Below are 8886 nucleotides of genomic sequence, written 5' to 3'. Positions count from 1 at the left end.
TAAATAATTCAAATACGTTTGAATGACCTTTCTGAAGTCATCTTGGGCGAAGGGTGGAAGCGCAAACCTTCTTCCATCAACCAACAATGTGGAACAACGGTGACATCTCATTTACAGCTCAAGATGCAAGTACAAGGAAATAAACAGCCATCTCTGGCCCGCACGTCCGTCTTAATCTGTCTCTCCTGTGCTCCGCTGCCTCCCCGACACCATGCAGGAAAACGGAAAGAGCTTAAAGTACTCAAGTTACATCTGATGTCTTATTTACCAGTACAGGATGATGTTTCTACCATGACGGCTGACAGGGAGCCCGGGCATCCATAAAAAACAACACGTGCTGTACTGTAAAGGAAAAGTCACTTACATGCACGTTAGGATGCCGCCACATCAGAGCGATGGGGATCTGAGAAGAAACAGCGGGTGTTTTCTGCAGCGCAACAAAAAGGCGACGATTTGAAAACATGTGTCTTTTTTTTTGTGTTCAGATTGGTTTGGCACATTCTCTCAGGCACATGTTACAAACAGCATCTTCAAGGGGAAACTTTGAACCTCGCCTTATGGCCCATCCGGATGGGGGAGGGGGGGAGGGCGAGGGCGGGGGTGTTGTGTTGTGAGCTAAAGTGCTAAGTGTTTCTTGCCATCACCGTGGTGACGCCTCAAGGTAACAATGAGATTAGAGACAGTGAGAGGCCCGTGAACCGCGGCAAAGCTTTCACAAAAAGGAGTCTTTAAATATTTAAGGTGCGAGCACGATCACACAATGTTACCCTAAGATGAGGCAGGAACAAAGAAGACAAATCTTTCACTTGGATATAATTTACATTTCATTGCACAGACTGTTATAAAACTACACATTTTATATATGACACACACACATACACACACACACACACATTTCTCTGCATCTTGTCACCTTCATGCAATTTTTATGCACAACCATGTCGAGTAGCACATGAATTATTTGTGAAATAATAAGTAAACAAATAAAATGCAGAATAAGGAGGCAGGCATCTTCGGCCGCTTGTCAAAGTCAATTATGCTCTGCAGGTAATGACGCTATTTGCATTGTAAACCAGGCACTGCGTGTGAGGGCTAATGGGGGCACTAGCTCTGCAGATTAATTGAAAGTGACATGAGTTGAACTCCAGCACAGTTCCTCTTTAAGATCAGCTCATCTAATTTTAATGTCGAGTCGAGAGTCTAAACAAGAAGGTCATGTCTCCTCAAACTTTGCCACAAGTGGAGGGGGAAGTGTTGGCTACGGAGAGCTACATTCAAGGGGAACAGGCACTTGTGGTTAACTTTGTCATTTGTTGGAATATTTGCTCTTTGTTTTCTCTATCATGACACATATGAATCAAAACATTAGAAATGTTCCATTCATTTTCTTCTGCAGCAGTCTGAGCAGAGATACCCCGATGTCCTTGTCCACAAACACCTCCTCCTGCTGTTCTGGGGTATCCCGAGGTGACACCAGGCCAGCTGAGAGACATAGTCCCTCCAGAGCGTCCTGGATCTTCCCGGTGGCTTCCTACACCTGCCGAGGGAGGTGAACAGGAGGCATACGAAACAGATGAATGAGCAGCGGCTCTACTCCGAGCGCCTCCCGAGTGACTGAGCTCCTCACCAGTCCAGAGGCACTGGACTCGACCGCCAAGCGTTGTTGCAGACATGTCAGCCAAGACAGTCCACATCCAGAGACTTAAGGTACTCAGGACGGATAGCTATAGGATAGGTTGTATAGAGCTATGGTTTTTATTATCTCAGTAGGGTTGTTGTGGGAGTATGTGGTTTTATACAAATGTTATACTGTCCAATAAGTAAATGATAGATGAGTCTCCCTCTGAGTCCTCAGTCACTGGTTCCTTATCAAAAGACATGATGGTGGGATTGAGGAGATCCACCTTTCGACAACATCCCTAGTATCCCCTTCGAGGTGTCAGATGGCTTGCCAGAATTTCTTTGAGGCCAACCGAACCAACTATTTTTTTTGTTTTGTTTTTGCTCTTCTTCACAGAAGTTCTCATTTGCAAAAGTCAACTTCCCAATGTGGATCCGCGTTGGGGTAGTAAGGCACGTGATCTTTTTCAGGTTTAGGCGTTGCCCAGCTCAGAGGAAGTTTTACCATATTGAAGTACATGGCGTAAATGTAATAATTTTTACTGATGTGATTTTTTTATTTGCAAAAAGTGATGGACCTGCTCTACCAACTGCACCACTGTCACACACATTCAATTATGCACACAAATGACTATGTATGCGGTTATCTGACTAACGCTGCAATGTACACCTGAGGCTATTTATTTATTTTTGCAGACATATTTGAAACAACAAATCATTTGCAACAATAATACATTAAACTCCGTAAGCATAACCATGTTGACAATCCAATATGGCACACTTGATAATGAAGGCAATTAAGTGTATGATGCAAAAGGTTATTCAAACATATAAAATGTATCAAAGTGAATCACCTCCATGCTGACTGCCTGCTAATGATGGCTATTACACGCTGTAAGGGTGGGGGGCATGTTCGGCCACGGTTCCTGCTGTTGATCAAAAGCAGCATTGATGTTACATGTATGAAATAAACAGATGGTGAATAAAAGAGAGTCACACATAACTGCCACCTTCCAGTGTTCCTTTCAATTAGTCATATTATGGTCACTAAATAGACAACTGAGAACAGAGAGAGTGGAGATGGAGGCAATAATGTAGCCATCTGCTTTTTCATATAAAGCCGTAATTGTACATGGGACATTCATTTTATCATTCAAACACATGAAACTGAGTAGGAAGAAACAATAATGCATAGACAAAAGGCCTCTGTGACTACAGTACCCTGGAAACAAGTTAAATACACCTAAATAAACAGAGAACTCTCATGCCCTATTTTTTGCTGTATGTTCACTTTACTATGACCAATGGTTATGAGGGATATTATAATAGTATATTATCATTATAATAATTATGATAAGCTCGTTCAAAGTTGAAAGAGCAGAGGAAAACCCTTTTGGTCGACATAGCAATACCAAGCAACTTCAACATCAGGAAAAAGGAACACGAGAAACTAGAGAAATACCTGGGGCTCAGAGAAGAGCTGGAGAAAACCTGGAGGGTGAAGGCATCAGTGGTGCCCATGGTCGTTGGGGCACTCGGGGCAGTGACCCCCAAACTGGAGGAGTGGCTCCAGCAGATCCCAGGAAATACATCAGACATCTCGGTCCAGAAAAGTGCAGTTCTAGGAACAGCAAAGATACTGCGCAGAACCCTCAAGCTCCCAGGCCTCTGGTAGAGGACCCAAGCTTGGAGGAAAAAGAGACCGCCCGCAGAGTGTGAGGAAGAGTTATTTATTATTATTATATATTACGAGGTTATACAATCAAACTGACAAAGGTTTTTGTTACCTCTACATTGTAATATAAGTATAAGGTTTATGTCATTTATTAAATTCATAACACCAATTTGGTACAGAGGGTGCTTCTGACTATTTTTAAATTAGCAGCAGTATTGTATTGTGCATTACAAATAAAAATGCAAAGGAAATGCAAACTGAAACAGCACCAAGAACAGCAAAAGTTTCCATCCATCCAATCCAATCCATCAAGTTTATTTCTATCGCATGTTTATAAGTGAAGCATTTCCAAAGTGCTTTTCCATTTTCTTCCGCAGACTTACCTAGCCACGCATACTTCCACACTTCCTCCAGCTGTTCAGGGGGGATACCGAGGCAGCACCAGGCGTGCTTAGAGACATAGTCCCTCCAGCGTCTCCTGGCTCTTCATGGGGTCCTCCTCCCATTGGGACATGCGGGGAACACCTCCCGTGGAAGGCAACCAATAAGCATTTCCACTCCAGTCTTTCACTATCTTCTGGGAAGAGTTTAGCAGTTAATCTGTTTTATTCTCTAGTGAACGTCAATTAGCCAGGACACTAGGGATAGAAGGCATGTGTGGCTTAGCTGTGAGTCTTGCCCAGATACCTCCTTGTTTGTCCCTTTTTTAATTTCCTGTAGCGCCTCTTGTGACGCCTCCAATGTGCTGTAGGTGTGGGGGAGGGTCTCGGTGCCTCTTCAGTGTTTCAAAAGAAGAAATGTGTAGGTCTCAAATGTCTTTAGCTCATATGCTAGCTGTTTGTTTACTTTTAAAAAGCTGCTTTCTTCAGGACCATTATGGACTCTCTGCAGTAAAAAAAAAAAAACATCCACTGAACCACCACAAAAACACGGCAAAGACTTACAAAAGCATCCGGCAAAACAGTGTGGAACACAGAAACCACAAATGGAGTAGAAAAAGGACAAAACTCAGCTGCACCAAGAGAGAGGGAGGTTGCTGCTTGTTGACACGTCGAGAAAGCGTTGTGCAAATGGAACTTCTCTCGCCTCTTATTCAGTTACGAGCCTGTGTGTCCTTTAATTTAGTGCTTGTTCATTCACGCTGGCGCTGTAGATTTAGTTTAGTTACTTTAAGTATATCATGTTTATAATTAGACCCTAACCACTGCAACACTGCTTATTTGGTCCCTTCCTTCCTGGTTTGAGCTGGTGGAAAATGTGCTATATTTTGACACACAAATGTTGCGTTTACAATGTAGAGCTATGGTGCCAAATTAAGTTTACTCTCAAATTATTTCCTTTTAGTGACTACAAGAAAATAATTTGATTGCTACAGCTTTAATCTTACTTGGAGGTCCTGGCAAGTCTTCACACCGCTGCTTCAGTACAAAAGGCTGGTGATATAGAGGAATATCATGCGAGGTGACTGGCCAGTGCTGCTCGACACTCACTCATTCATTAAATATTGTAAAAAGAAATGACCTTGTGATCACAGGAGCACCAAACGCTCCCAAACAGAAACAATGAGTCCATCCTAATTGTGCCATTACAATCCAGCACACAGTGAGTGATCAGAGGGGGTCTGATTGGACGAGTGGAGAGGTGGGCGACTTTGTGAAAAGGTCACTGCACACTCTACCTGAACATTTTAATATTTCCAACTCTCTGAGGCACACGTGCTGAAGGAATGAAGTGAAAAGTAGAAGAAATAAAAAAAAGTCCAACTCCTCAGTGATTACAGAGTTGCGGGACGGTGATATTTTCCCGAACGCATTAGTGAAATAAGATGGTAATTTCCTGCGGCCAGGGTGTATCCAGGCAGAAAATGATAAAAGGAAATAAAGGTAGGGGGGTGGACGGGGAAGGGGGGGTTACATATGAGGGTTAATTGAGGGGTTAACGTGGGGTGGTGTTGGCTGAAGGTCAGGCTGCTGTTCCAGGCACCAGGAGGTCCACACACGCTCAGACCTCATTGACAGCAGAGGTGTTGTGTCGGGGACAATCTGCTGTAATCTGCTGGTAAGAAGCAGGGCCAAAGACCAGAGGGAGAGAGCAACAGTGGAAAAAAAATGGAGCAGCAGGTTCATCTGTGTATGATAGATCAATGATAATAATATGTCAGTACAATAAGATGTTCATAATGATGATGATGATGATTAGGTAAGCAGTAAGTCCATAGTCTAAACAGAAATTTGCAAGGGAATGAATGGGGAACAGCGTTTAAAGCAGGCATCTCCAATTTAGTTTCACCCCCATTAAAAAGAATGACTTTAATACTGTATAATAATATTTCTGCCTCAAAGCCACTTGAGTAACTCTGCGACTTACAGCAGATGTTCATCCTGGTGTGTTGGTCATCAAAATGGAGCAAAAATGGTTTACGGTGGCAGTTCAAATCCTGGCTCCTGCAGGTGCAGACTGATGTTGAGTCTTGCCTGTGAATGGTTTCTGGTGGTTAAAAGGGAAAACGGCGCAGATTGGCAGCCTCACCAACAGCGAACGACGGCGGGATGACCAAACTAATATCCCTGTGCATAAGAAGAGGGTTATCATGGGCTTGCCAGGGTTGCGTCCTTGACAATTAACATACAAACAATTCATTTGAGTAATTTATCGTCTTAAGTAATGCATTTCATTAAAAACCTGTTTTTTTTAAACTGAAAATCATGTCCTATACCAGGGGTAGGCAAGTTTGCGTCACGGAGGGCCGATTTTCATCATTGCCAAATCACCGAGGGACGAACCTTACTATTGTAGCCCAAAGTTATAACCATTTTCTGTTAATGCCAAAGTTTTACATCAGTGGTTCTAAAGTGGTGCGGCTCGGAGACCCGCCCTTACCTTAATGACAAGCTGCGACCCAAATAAAACTGTAATTTGTCATATATCGTATAAAATATTGTATTTACCACACGTTTTTATTGAACAAGCCGTAGATTTGCTTTTAAGACTGAAATTATGATCAAAACAACCCAATAATACACATTTTAACAGACTTCAGTGCGTTTCCATGTAGTTTCAGATGGAAAATATTGAAAAAAAGTTCCCTATAGGCTCGTGACCCACTTTTGAGTCCCGACCCACCAGTTGAGAATCACTGTTTTACATTATATATGACCAAGTGGGATGTTCTGTAAGGACATTTACAAAATACACCATAAAAAGACACTATTTCTCCCATTTGTAGTGTACTTTAACAGGTATTTGATCCCTTATTTGCATAATAATATTTCTCAAAATCATATTGGGGGCCAGAGGTTCTGTGCTGGAGGGCCTGACGTTGCCTACCCCTGTCCTATACTGTATATATTTTGTACATCAACATACATTTTTCTTTTACAGAATTAATTACAAAAACGTCTGTGTGTACACTGGATGAAAAAGCATGACAACTCTTTTTTACGTTTCAAAATTCTATTTATTTTTTGTTTATTATTGTTTATTTTTATAGTAAAGTAGAACTTTTTTTTTATTTCTCCAAAGTGGAAGTATCTTTGCGTAGCATTATAATAACTAGGTCATAAACGGTAGAAACGTCTATAACTTTTTGTTAATTTTTTTCACATTACATGTTAGAACTATTACAGCCAGTGACCATTTAATCATAAACAGAATGAGGTTGGCTGTGTGCAGCGCATCATCAGTAAAGTCTATTCAATCTCCTATGGTCTAATAAAAGCCTGTTATTAACAGGCTGTGTGTATGACAGCAGATCATACAGTATGTGTTAGTGTGACACATTTGTTTCATTTAGCAAGCGGTGCTAAAGGGAGACAGTATTAAACATCAACACTTGGACATGAAAGAGGATCACAAGACAGGCGATGACTGTGACTCACCACTAACTCGGAGATATGCTGCATTAACAAAAGTGAGGGAAACAACTAATTTACAAAATGACACTTTTTGATTCCTCTGCACTGTGAGTCATGGACAAAAGCCGCTTATGTAGCAACTAGCTACCATTCCAATAACACCCTCCGAGACTGGAGGGCCATATAATAATTCACAATCATGGACTGTAATGAAAAAAAAAATACTAGTGCAAGCACCACTAGTTTACCAACTACAAATTCTGTGAGAAAATAGTTGATCTCAAATTTCTTAAAACTATAAATAATATTCCAGTTTAAACAATTGACTCGGTGTGAGATGATTCAGTTATGTAATTAGTGCAGTTTATTCCAGAATCAAGGTTCTTCCGCGGCTCACCTGGTAAAGCCGACTCTACGTGAGAGAAAAGCTTGGGCTTGATTTCTATTTAGTTATTCTATATACTGTACCACATCTCCTGCTGATTTATTAATGCAAAAATAACTAAGAGCTCCTCTAAAATTCACACAGACATTTCAGTCGGACAGGAGACCGCAAATGCAAGTTATGAGTCAGATTTTTCCTGTTGCCCTGATTGACCTTTGACGTTTCACATGTTTATACTCTACAGTGCTATAACAGATGTGAGATAATATCTACTCTATTGCATATGTTTTCATCTATGTATCACTCACAGTGCTTAACAAATCTATTAGACCATCAGTCATAAAAAAAAGAAACAGAATAAACAGGAATAAACTAATATTGAAACTGGTTTTAATTGTTTCTGTTTATAAACGCCATTTAAAAGTTTCAAATGGCTTTAGTTCTAGTGCCGGTTTCTGTTTTATGCGGTCGTCTAATAAATGTCCTAAGCTCCATAAACCGACAGTGTTGTGAAGGTTTGAACCTGCATCTTCAGGTACATGAAGATAAATAAAATGTGTAGAGGATGATTTCTATGTACATATTAGATCTAAAACGTAAGACAAAGACTATAATAGAATTAGATTTCCTATTAAACACACTATTTAAAAGTAATACATTTTATTGATGAGAAAAAAAATGCTCCTTCTATAATCTATTTTGTTTTTTAATTGTTTTCTTAATCATCAAAATGATTCCATAGAATCTGCATGGCTTTCAGTCATGTGCACAAAGGCAGATCTCATGTTTTTTTCAATAATGAGTGATAATGTACAGAAGGCTTTGACCAGAAGGTAGGCAGTTAATGCCCCACTTCCTGCACTGCACACTGTTATTTTGCCCATTTATATGAACTGGTTAATTGTGCCATGGTGTGTTTTGTACTGAGGAGATGTCTTTTGGTTAGGCTTTAAAGCAGTACTAAGTAACTTGTGCCCTTAGAGGCCATGAGCGCCACTGCAGGTGTTGTAGAAAGTTGTGTTTTTTTACTCATGAATTGTCTGTGAGAGAAAATACTACGCTGACAGAAAAGACTAAGGGAGAGAGGGATATTGTACATTGTGCCACAACTCAATTACACAACGGAGTATTTGTTTTTCACTCAAACTTGGCTGTAAATACTGTTTAAGTGGTGCTAGCCCGCAGTTAGCTTTGCCCGTTGGCCTGTTAGCTTCTTCTTCGTGATTCTATTAGTGTGTATTGCGCCTCCAACCCGTAGGCAGCCAACTTGCAATTTTGTTTTTCTAGCCGGAGACACCGGGGGAGATGACACTTGTATTACCCCCATAGGGACTAGGATTTATTAAGGGAAA

The sequence above is a fragment of the Gobius niger genome (genome assembly GCF_951799975.1).
Source record: "Gobius niger genome assembly, chromosome: 2".
Taxonomy (NCBI): Eukaryota; Metazoa; Chordata; class Actinopteri; order Gobiiformes; family Gobiidae; genus Gobius; species Gobius niger.
Note: the sequence above shows the minus strand (reverse complement) of the source record.